At 36.9% G+C, this 11,625-nt stretch overlaps 1 long non-coding RNA gene across 1 annotated transcript; it reads left to right on the forward strand.

Moving 5' to 3' along the window:
* Window positions 1-6,310: 6,310 nt before the first annotated feature.
* On the forward strand, window positions 6,311-10,846 carry LOC112790715 (uncharacterized). The gene is made up of 3 exons (XR_003196814.3): window positions 6,311-6,905; window positions 7,033-7,213; window positions 10,633-10,846. It is a non-coding gene; the product is annotated as an uncharacterized lncRNA (long non-coding RNA).
* Window positions 10,847-11,625: the final 779 nt, after the last annotated feature.

An 11,625-nucleotide genomic window follows, 5' to 3' on the forward strand; every position in this document is an offset into this window, starting at 1 on the left:
GGCCTCAAAAAGAGAAGACCGAGCTCAAGCAAGGGCACTGTTCATACCTTGGGTCTAGCTGTCCGACCCGGGATGTTCTACAAGCAAAGCGACTGACCTCTTCAGGTCAGGACAACCCGACCTCTTCTTTAAGAGCTCGGCCAAGTCACAGGAAAGCCCAAACAAAGGGCCTAAATAGAGGAACACGCCCCAAATCCTAAGGCGGCCCAAGCCTACAGGGATAAAGGCGGTTCCCTTAAAGATGACCTCACTTAAAGATAAAGATAAGATAGGATAACTAACTTATCTTATCCACATGAGGCCACATCTCACCATTAGAAATACACTGGAGCACCCAGGTATAACTCATACTCTGATTCTACTCAGTACCTGCTTAATACCTTTGCTAACTTAAGCATCGGAGTCCCTTGCAGGTACCCTCCACCCTCCAGGGACAAAGGATCAGCACCACCGCCAAGTCCAACGAGTCGGACACACCAGATCCGGCCGCCGTACACCTGCCGGACACGTCGACTCCGACCAACCCAGAAGATCTCATCCAAGATCGACCTACAGTTTCAGATAACCCCCAGAACATAAACCATCTTTAGAAAGATAGAACAGATAAACTAAATCTTATAAGATTAACTAATATCAAACAAAAAAATGTAGTATATATAATCATTAATAATTAGCATAACTTGGAAACATACCATGCATTTTCCTTCTTTCTTCATAGATATAAGTACCAATTACAAGGGATGAAAAACAATTAAATTAATCAAGTTAGAAATGTTGGCCCTAAAATCTGAAGCAAAGGCCTCTAGAATATATTGAGGAAGAATTACAATATACACGATTTCTGCCATAAGCTTCCACAAGGGGAAAGACTTTGTATAAATTCAAAAACAGCAGCTCTCATCAACATAATCAAAAACACCAGCAGCATAATAGTGCCAAAAATCAAATAAATTATCAACAAAAATTCAAAAACAACAATAAATTATCAACAAAAACCCCAAAATAAAAAAATAATCAACAAAAATTCAGAAACAACAGTAGCGGCATTGAAAAGCCATTTTTTATTAATAATTTCAACAAAAACACAAAACCTTGTAATCTTATCTAGGATTTCTCACTTTCAGAAATCATAAGTTTAGAACAAAGAATAAAAAAACCGTATTGTTCTACCTAGTGAGCACTGCCACTAACCTTCGCCAGGGGTTGAGCGCGACGGGGAGCAGAATGACGGCGAGACGATGGAGTGCAGCACGATGGAGGCGAGTGATGAATCCATATTTGATGGTAAATTTTAGCTTAAATTGAGTGAATTTCATCATATAAACTCACATTTATTCACTTAAATAGCATACTTTTGTGATTTTTCTCTAAATTGTGACTAAATGTAAAAACATGTTTTTTTGTGCCTTAATTGATCAATTTAATTCCACTTTTATTCTATTCGATGCCTTGATCTATTTTGTTGAGTGATTTCAGGTCAAATAGGTAGGAATGACTTGAGAAAAGTGGAAGGAAAGCATACAAACGAGAGAACACACGGAGAAACAAAGGAGAAGAGCACACTAATGTGTGCATATACACAACCTTCTGTGTGTACGCCCAAGACGAGATTCAGCCAGTGTGCGTACGCACAATTCTTGACACGTGACTTCATTATAAAGTCACGTGGCTCACGATTTTAGGGCTTTTTTAGCCCAATTCTGCAAGGACTGAAGTAGCAATGGATGAGCTAACAAGGGGGCAACATACCATATCATTCAGACACATTATTAGATTGTTTTAGGGAGTTTTAGTGTTAGTTTTCCTTAGGAATTTCTCTCAACTCTCTTAGGGTTTAATTAGGCTTTATAGTAGAAGTTTACATTTTTCATTTTAGTCTTGGATCCTAGCTTGCCACCATTGTAAGTAATATTGAATTTTCTCTTTGATTATACTAATTTTGTTACACTTTCTTATAGTTAAAGTTATATATATATATATATATATATATATATATATATATATATATATATATATACCTTTTGAATCTTTGAGTTCTTGGTGATTAATTTGATGTTTGTTGGTTATTACATGTTTGATTTAGTTGCCATTTGTTGATTTTACTCATTGGTTGGTCATAATTTCAAGTATTTTTGCAATATCACTATGTTTGGTCACTATGCCTACAAAGTGTTTGTGAAAAATGTCAATTTTGAATATGGAGTAGATTTTCACTCCTTGGCTTGGGAAAATGGATACATAGGATACTAGAGTCATAATTTCTAACATTTAGTGGTGATTTTGGGTCGTTAGTTGCTCTTGTTTCCAGTAACGCTAGATTTTTACTAAGTTAATTAGTAAATTAGTTAGGATTTGTGGATTAAGAATAATTATGCTCACTTGACTTACTCTAGATGTTAATAGTTGACTAAGTAGGATTAACTCATTGTAATTGCCATAGTTGTGCTTATGACAAGGAAAGAATTCCTTAATCCCAAACCTCAAGCCAAGGTTCCCTTATGCTTTGAACCACATTTTCACTAGTTTTGACCTTGATTTCTGTTATTTAGCATTAATTGTTCTTTGATTCATTAATGGTTTATTATTTGCGCTATTATTACTTAGTTACTATTATTCACTTTCTTGTTAATTTTGGTTCCTATTAATTCATTGATTGAGTTGTTGATTCTTTAATTCTTTGAATTTTCGCTCTATGCTTGGAAACTCCAACTTGACAACCAAACTTGTGTATTCGTAATTGCTAGCTGCGTGGGAAGACAATCTAGGAAGTAAAACTCGCTCTTAATTGAATGGAATTGTGACATTCCTTCTATAAACTTTGACTCGGGATTAATTGTTAGTTTGGGACTATACTCGCAATGCAATTTATATTCTTAAGAATTTTAAACCGACGTTTGTCACCATAAAGTTTTTGGCATCGTTTTCAGGGAGCTTATGCAATTGACTGCCACATTTTTTGTTGTTGTGAATATGTGAATAGTATGAACATTTACTTTTTTGTTTGTCACTTGACACTAATTGGTAGCTAGTTTCTTTCTTTTGATAGTGTGAATATCAATCACCACACACTAGACCCACCTTCCACCAAAATAGCCAACTCTCTTCTTTAAACCAATCTCATATGAATGATTGGTGCACGAATCCCCACACTTCGTACAACTATACCAGCAAGTGCACTGGGTCGTCCAAGTAATACCTGAGCGAGTCAGGGTCGATCCCACGAGGATTGTGGTTTGAAGCAAGCTATGGTTATCTTGCAGGTCTTAGTCAGGTGAAATCAAGAAGTTGTTGGTTTTGATTTGGAAGATGGAATTAGGTTTATATGTTTACAATGATAATGTGAAAACTTAGATGGATGAGGCTTGGAGTTGCTTTGTCCTTCTGAATTAACTTTAGTCTTACTATCTTCTTTGCTTGTGAATGATTACTTTAATGGCAGGCTATATATGATCAATGCCTTTCTTGAGAGGTCGCCAATGCTCCTCTAAATTTGAACACCAGGGTTAGTACACATCCAGTCTGATTGAGGGTGAAGTTTCTGCAGTCCATTCTCCTTTATGATCCAATTCAAAATGCCACAGACAAGGTCAGATCTTCCGGATCAGAGAATGCTGAACCTTTGGATTCTAGCCTCTACCACAGAGACCCTAATCTCCCCGTACCTTAGTTGAACTGGTGTCTCGAGAAGTCCCCAACAAGGTTGTTGATTAGTCGTCTAAGAGATGTATAATCAAGCTGGCGGTTCATGCTTTCCAGTCACGTATTCACACGAACCCAAGTAGACACGGGTGGTTGTCAAGCACGTGGTCCTAGTATGATGAATGAAGCTGGTTGTCACAGGCCATCCCATTCACCATGTTGAAGAACGAATATACATCTTAGAATTGAATCAAACACAGATTAAAGAAGAATAGTAATACTTTTATTAATTCATAGAACTCAGCAGGGCTCCTTTCCTCAACCTAGGAGGTTTAGAAACCCATACTGATAGGATAATACAATGATAAACAAAAATATTGTGTCAAAGTGGCTGAAGATTCCTAACAAAGAGTGGTCTTCTACTTTAAATACTAAACTCATGACCACTAAGGTTAAAACAGTCTTTTTAGTGCTAAAATTCACTTTTGGGGCCCACTTGTTGAGTGTTTGGGCTGAGCTTTGATGAGATCCACGTGCTATGAGGCCTCTAGGGCGTTGAATTCTGGCTAGGGGGTCCTCTTTGGCCGTTTGGACGCTGGTCTCTTCTCCTTGGGCGTTTGACTCCTGGAAGGGGCAGGAGGCTGGCGTTGGACGCCAGTTTTGGGCCTTCTATTCTGAAGCAAAGTATAGACTATTATATATTGCTGGAAAGCTCTGGAAGTCAGCTTTCCATAGCTGTTGAGAACGCTCCATGTGAACTTCTGTAGCTCTAGAAAAGCTCTTCCGAGTGCAAGGAGGTCAGATCCAGACAGCATCTGCAGTGCTTTCTCTGTCTCTGAATCAGACTTTTGCTCCAGCTCCTCAATTTCAGCTAGAAAATACCTGAAATTTCACAAAAACACAAAAACTCAAAGTAGAATCCAAAAATGTGAATTTAACACCAAAACCTATAAAAACTTAACAAAAACTAAACAAAACATACTAAAAACTATATGAAAATGATGCCAAAAAGCGTATAAAATATCTGCTCCTCATAATACCAAACTTAAACTGTTGCTTGTCCCCAAGAAACTAAAAAAACAAAGTAGGATAAAAAAGAAGATTAAGATACAATAAATCTCAGAGTTTCTAATGAAGCTCAATTTCAATTAGATGAGCGGGACTTAGTAGCTTTTTGCTTCTAAATAGTTTTGGCATCTCACTATCCATTGAAACTCAGAACAGTTGGCATTTTTAGGAACTTAGAATCCATATGATATTATTGATTGTCCTAGTTCAGTTCTTTTCAATTCTTGAACACAACTTTTTATTGTCTTGGCCGTGACCCTAAGCACTTTGTTTTCCAGTATTACCACCAGATACATAAATGGCACAGACACTTTAACTAGGTGAACCCTTTCTGATTGTGATTCAGCTTTGCTAGAATCCCTGGATAGAGTTGTCCAAGGTTCTTAAGCACACTCTTTTGCTTTGGATCACGACTTTAACCACTCAGTCTCAAACTTTTCACTTGACACCTTCACGCCACAAGCCCATGGTTAGGGACAGTTGGCTTCCTTTAGTTCTTGGATGTGGATAACTTCAGAAAAGTAAGGAACAATTGAGAGGTGTGCCATCACTGACGTTCAACACCAGCTTTGGTGGCTCTTTGGGCGTTGAACGCCCATCATGCATCCCCTCACTGGCATTAAACTCTAGTTCCTTTATCCTTTTGGGCGTTGAACGCCTAACAGGGGTGTCCTTGCTGGCGTTCAATGCCGGCTTCCCTGTCTGTTTGGGTGTTCAATGCCCAGCCAGTGTCCCTTGGCTGGCATTCAACGCCATCTCTACTGCCAGGATGGGCGTTGAATGCCAGTGCGGGCTTCCTCATTGGCGTTTAGTGCCAGGCTATCAGCAAGTTTAGGTGTTGAATGCCTAGTGAGACCTTCCTCATTGGCGTTCAATGCCTTCCCAATCTCTCCAGATTTGGCCTCAGTCTCAGCGGTGATACCCTTGCACTTTTCTCTTGGGTTCATGTAACAACCCTAGTTTTTGAAAATCAAATAATTAGTTATTTGTGATTTATTTTAAGAAAATTATTTTACTAAAGGTAATTAAATGGAGTTTCATCATAATTGGAGTTTAAATTAATTAGAATTCTTATATAATCTTTATTAGATATTTGGTATAATTGAAATTATAATTTTGATAAATGAAAAATAAGAAAGAATTGTATAATTTAATTTAAATAAATCCTATTCTGAATGACTTATGTTATTAATTTGAACTCCTAGAAATTATTTTATTAGAAATGATTAGATTGATATTTATAAATACTTTAAGTTTAAGTCAATTAATGTTTGTGCACAATTTTTATTATGATTAATTACTTTATAAATTGAAATTAAAGTTTCAGAGATAGAAAAATAATAGAGATTTGTATGATTTAATCTAGAAAATTGATATTTGAATTTAAATTGTACTTTATAAAATATAATTAACTTGTTCATTTTATAATGTAAATTAGAAATAATTGATTAAACTTAGCAATATGTTGATAAATAATGTCTCTAAATATTTTTAATAGAGTACATTTGATTTTAAAATTATCCTATCCTCCAATTTTATCAAAATATCTATTCATATCTATCCATATTCTTTTATAAAATCCTAATTTCTAACCCTAAATTCCCAAATTAAAAATCAGAAACCCTAATCCTAATTTTCCCCTTTTCCCCAGCCTCAGAACGCAGCCCTCACCCCACCTTTCTTCCAAAACACTAACACCCAAACAAAAGAAAGAAACAAAGAAATGGAAAGGGAGAACAGAGAGCGTGGAATCAGAGAAGAGGGAGCCACGCTCTGCTCCGTCCAGCTCGCCGCCGCAGCACCTCGCCTTGCCATCACCGTTGCTGGAGCAAGGTCACATCGCCATCAGATTTGAAGCCGTTGAGGAGCTGAACGCTCGCGAGGGAGAGGACAAACACGAGGAGAGCTTGTGCGCGAAGGGTAGCGCCGCTGTGTCTCTGTCGCGCCTTCATCACTGTCGAAGCTGCACTTTCGCGTCACCATCGTTGTGCCTCCACCGAACCCGTCACACCGCTGCTGTTGCGATGTCATACCTGTCGCGAGGGAGAAGAGATGCGTGAGGAAGGAAGCTCGCAGGGGAGAAAGAAGAGGCTGCCTGTGCCACCCGCTCTGTCGCGTCTGATCTCTGTTATCGCCGCGTCGCCGCCACTGAAGGTCCGCCGCCATTGTTTTCATCGCCTCCATGCTTCATGTTCATCGTAGGTTACTCTGCCGTTGCTGTTCTATTCTGCTTTTCCCTGGTAGCATTGAGTTGTGTTCTGTTGCCATTATTTGGTTTGCTATTGCCTTGACTATAAAATGCCTCGTTTTCTTGATCTTCCTTAGCTGCCAATCATCACTGTCTTTGTTCGGTATTGCTGTCCTTATCCGGAACCACCGATGTCATTGTTGTTGCTTCCCCAGAAGAACTGAGGTTACTGCTACTGTTCCGGCCGTACTAGCTGTTGTAAACTGGGAAAAAGAAAGGGATCGTTGCGTTTAAATTCGACGGTTTCGACTAATTGAGGTAGGGGATTTAACGTTTTTAATTTAGAATGCCCACCAAGTTATTTGAATAAGTGCAAATAGTTAACAATGGTTAAGAAATTCTTAATTGACATGAATGACTTGAAATGCATTTGAAATTAGTTGGTTGTTGTGATTATTCTGAGCTGTGATTGAAAGTAGATGCTGTTGTGAATAATGATTAATTTAGTGTAATTTATTAAATTGAAATATGCTGAGCTAATTATTGAAAAGCTGTCGAATGGATAATTGATGAATTGAGTTTGGATTGTTGCTGTGAATGTATGTTTTTGTTATGAGAGATTGGTTGGTGGGATTAAGTTTGGAGTGAGGTTGTGGGAGTAAGGTTGGTGTGGTGTTAAAACTGATTTTGATTTGAGGCTGTGAATTGTGATTTGTGAGCCATGATTGAATTGTTTGAAAGTGACTAATTATTCGAATTCCTGGTTATGCGTATTTCATGATTTAGTTGTGAAATTGAAATATAATTGATGATGGTGGATATTGTTGCAAGCCTGTTTGAGAAATTATTGGTTACTTGATATGTTAATTTGACTGGATAATATTGTACTGAGTATTGAACTGATTCAAGCTTGAGCTCGGTTTGGAATTGTTGTGATAATGGTTTAATTGTGACTGCCTTCTGATTATTTCAGAGTTATTGGAAATTCAGATTTTAGTTGATTATGTTGAGTTGGTTGTTATTGTTGATTTAAGTCTAATTAGAGTTGATTTTGAGGACGGTTAAAGAATTGAAGGTTGACCACTGAACTATTTTCTTAAAATATGATCTTTAGAATGAAATGGTAACTTTGCTAATAACTAAGTAACTTTAAAAAGAACAAGAAATATGAAAAGTTGTTGTTGAGACTCAATTTTGAGAAGTTTGAATTAACTATAGAACTAGTTATGATGTTTCAAAGTTAAAGTGTAAAACTTGATTTTCTGCATTATGTTTAAAAGAAGCCGGAAACTTTGAAAAGCTATAACTATTTCTGTGATTATCGGAATTGTGTGAGACCAAGTCCGGATTGAGCTTGGGAATATTGGGAACTGGACTGCTGAATTTGAGGCTTTTTCACTAAGTTTATGATTTATGGTGAATTTTTAAATCATGGATGTCAAATCTGGTTTTTCTGCTGAGCATTTAACACAGCAGCAACTTGATTTCTTTAATGGAAATTCTGCATTTTGAATTTTGAAATGGAACCAATTTTAAATGAAACTTTGGTCCTAATACTTTAATTTCATAAAAATTTAGAATTGTTAGAGTTGTGGTTTTAAAGATTTGGATTTTCAAAGAAAGATGTATTATGCAGTAAAAGTCAAGCTTTGTGTTCTAAGTCAGTAATTTTGAGGTTTTATAATTTTTAAATCTGGAATGATATTGAGATGCAACCAATTGGAAGTGAAAACTAAGTATGTTTAGCATATGTGACTAAAATTTCAGGGCTATTCATGTTTTAATGAGTAAGTTATGGGACTTGGAAGAAGATAAGTTCATTAACTTTTAAAGCAGAATTCTGCAGAAAATTAGTCAACTTCTAAGTGATATAACTTCTTCATTAAAAATGATATTGACCTGAAACCAATTGGAAAAGAAACTTGGATGATTGAAGTAGAACTGTATTAATTTTTAAAGTCATTGGATTTAACTTGGATTTTATATTGAATATTGAATATCACATGCTGCTGCTGTTTTTCTGGTTTTACGCACTGCAGAGCAGTCTCGGTTTTTCCTTTACTCCTAAGGCTAGAGAAACCAGAAAATTATGATCTTTGGTTTGTTAGAAAGCTTATTTCAAGATGAACGCCTGGACATAAAGTTTGCGCAATTCCGAGTTCATTTGCTATACTAAAAACAGAAAAGAAGATAGGGTGTTGGGAATGCTTGAGTGAGAGTTATGAGTCCATAAAATTAAAGATAAACCTTAGCGTTATATGGCTGATTCAATGTTAGAATTTGCTTGTTCCTGAATTGAATTGATATTGGAAATGTTGAAAAGAGTTTGGTAAATTGTTTTGTTGGGACCCGTAAGGGTGGCTAAGCCCGAGTTTTAGGGGAGGTGCTGCCGGAATTTTGTAAAATCTGAGGTTTTACTTGAGAAAGAGTTTTATTTGATTACCTCTAATGAGAGGTTATGTTTTGAAAGGAGTTTAATGAATTTAAAATAAATAATTTTCTTGAGCCTTTTGATAGAGAACTAAATTGAAAAGTTGTTTTAAAGTTGGCTTGACCCAAGATTGCCAAAGCAGAGATTATGAACCGAGTTGATGATTAAGATTTTTACGAACGAATGCTTGAGAAAGTTAAGATTGGTTTTAAAAAAAATGTGTTAAGGATTTAAATGGCAAAAGAGAATGGGGAACTGATATATGGATTGCTGAGATTTAGAAAGGAAAATGAAAAGTGATAAAAGGCGGGAAAACCCCACAAACTGTTAGTTATTTAACTACGGGGAAAACCCATGAATTGATAATTTGTTAAATTCGGGAAGTACCCACGAACTGAATGATCACTGATCTCGGGGAAACCTATAAATTGTTATTTGTTTTATATGCGGGAAAAACCCACGGACTGATAATCATTGATTACGGGAATAACCCATGAATTGTTGTATGTTAATCTCGGGTATAACCCACGAACTGAAGATCATTGTTTGCTGTGTATTGATCTCGGGTATAACCCACGGACTGAAGATCGCTATGTTATTGTGTATTGATCTCGGGGAATAACCCACGAACTGAAGATCTCTGTTTTATTGTTGTGAATTGATCTCGGGGACGCCCACGAACTGAGGATCACTGTTTCCCCTTGTGCGTATATTATGGGGTCGGGCTTTGCGCCGACTGCCGGTAGTCACGAAGGAGTGGTATTTTTACCACCGACACATATGCACTAAGGACACAAAGGGAAGCCATATCTGGGACTTGTTCCTAGGTAATGTCGGGTTGCAGGGTGTAAACCGACACGTGAGCTCATGGCCTGCTTAGGACAGACATGCATCATATTAGTTGTGTATTTGCATTTGGTTGTATTGCTTGTATTACCTGTTTGTGATTGTGTTGTTTGTCTTATTGTGATTTGTTTGTGTGTTGAATTGAGTTTCTTACCTGTGCTAGTAGTTTGTGAATGGAAAGAGATGATTAATATCTGTTGTTATGACTTTGAATCAGTTATGTGGCTGAAAGGTATTTAATATGACAAGTTTTGCAATTGAGATCAGTTTTGGGTTTAGAAATTCAAAGAAAATAATTATTTAACTAAAGTAAGATTGACAAGTATTTCAAAGGGTTTGACAAAGATGGATTATTAAGCAAAGTTAATTATTTGCATGTTAATCATTACTTTTACGGCATTCCCATTCCCTACTGAGAACGTGTGGTTTGTTCTCACTCCAAAATCTTCCGTCCTTTCAGTGACACAGGTTCGAAGACTACGTTTGAAGCTGCAGGCGATTATAGATCTTATTTATGAGTTAAGTTTATGACTCGAGTTATTTTCATAGAAGTTCCCTCGCTCTTATTGCTTAACATTTTTATTTTATACAGAGGGATAGGATTTGTATGTGAGTTTTATTTGAAATCTTTTGTATGACAGATATTATTATTAATGATTATGTGATTATTATTACTTGGTGATGCTTGCTATATGATTTGATAAATAAAAACAAAATTTTCTGGTATTTTTACTAAAACAAAATCGCGATATCGAACTAAAGGCTCAATAGTAAATAGTTAATAAAGGAAAGCAGGTTGGTAACACCTTACTTTCGGTACGATCATGACGTTCTGGAAGTTGGGTCGTTACAGTTCACCTGAGTATTACTAGGAAGAGTGTCAAGAGGAATCTCAGGGATCTTCTTGCTCAGCTGACCAACTTGTACCTCTAAGTTTCTGATGGAGGACCTTGTTTCATTTATGAAACTATGAGTGGTCTTAGAGAGGTTGGAGACTATAGTAACTAAGTCAGGAAGGCTCTGTTTAGGAGTCTCCATATTCCTTTGAGAAGATGGGAACGGTGGTCTATTGTTGAACCTATTCTGGGTTCTTCCACCTTGATTACTATTGAATCCTTGTTGAGGCTTTTGCTGATCCTTCCATGAAAGGTTAGGATGATTCCTCCATGAGGGATTGTAGGTGTTTCCATAGGTTTCTCCCATGTAATTCACCTCTTCCATGGTGGGTTGGTCAGGATCATAAGCTTCTACTTCAGAAGAAGCTTCTTGAGTACTACCAGATGCAACTTGTATCAAATTTAAACTGAAGCCAAAATTATACAGGGCTTTGTCAAAAGTGAGCTTTCCAGTAGTCCATAGGATCTAAAAGCTCCCTGGATCTGACATCTTCCTTGGCAGCTCATTCTGAATTAGGATACTGTACTTCTCAATAAGTACTTCTGTTTCATCTCCC

Source organism: Arachis hypogaea, chromosome 3, assembly GCF_003086295.3.
Source record: "Arachis hypogaea cultivar Tifrunner chromosome 3, arahy.Tifrunner.gnm2.J5K5, whole genome shotgun sequence".
NCBI classification, from domain to species: domain Eukaryota; kingdom Viridiplantae; phylum Streptophyta; class Magnoliopsida; order Fabales; family Fabaceae; genus Arachis; species Arachis hypogaea.